We start from the raw sequence: 545 nt of genomic DNA on the forward strand, positions 1-545 counted from the left end.
ACCAATGGATCAAAAAAGGAGTTAAAAGAGAAATAAAAAAATGTACCTCAAGGCAAAGAAAAATGGAGGCATAACATACCAAAATTTGTGGGATTAGCGAAAGCAGTTCTAAGAGAAAATTTCATGGTAATATATGTCTACCTCAAGAAACAAGAACTCTCAAACAAACTAACTTTATATTTCAAGGAACTAAAAAAGAACAAAGCCCAAAGTCAGTAGAAGGAAAGAAATAACTAGACTAGAGCAGAATAAGTGAAACGGAGTCCAAAAAAGATTAAATAAAGAAGATTAATGAAACTAAGAGCTGATTCTTTGAAAAAATAAACAAAATTGATAAACCTTTAGCTAGACTCACCAAAGAAGAAAGAGAGAAGGCTCAAATAAAAAATTAGAAATGAAAGAAGAGATGTTACACCTGATATCACAGAAATACAAAGAATCATAAGAGACTACTGTGGACAAATATAAATCAATAAACTGGACAACCTAGAAGAAATGAATAAATTCTTGGAAACGTACAACCTACCAAGACTGAGTCATGATGA

The sequence above is a fragment of the Pteropus vampyrus genome, unplaced genomic scaffold, assembly GCF_000151845.1.
Source record: "Pteropus vampyrus isolate Shadow unplaced genomic scaffold, Pvam_2.0 Scaffold260, whole genome shotgun sequence".
NCBI lineage: Eukaryota > Metazoa > Chordata > Mammalia > Chiroptera > Pteropodidae > Pteropus > Pteropus vampyrus.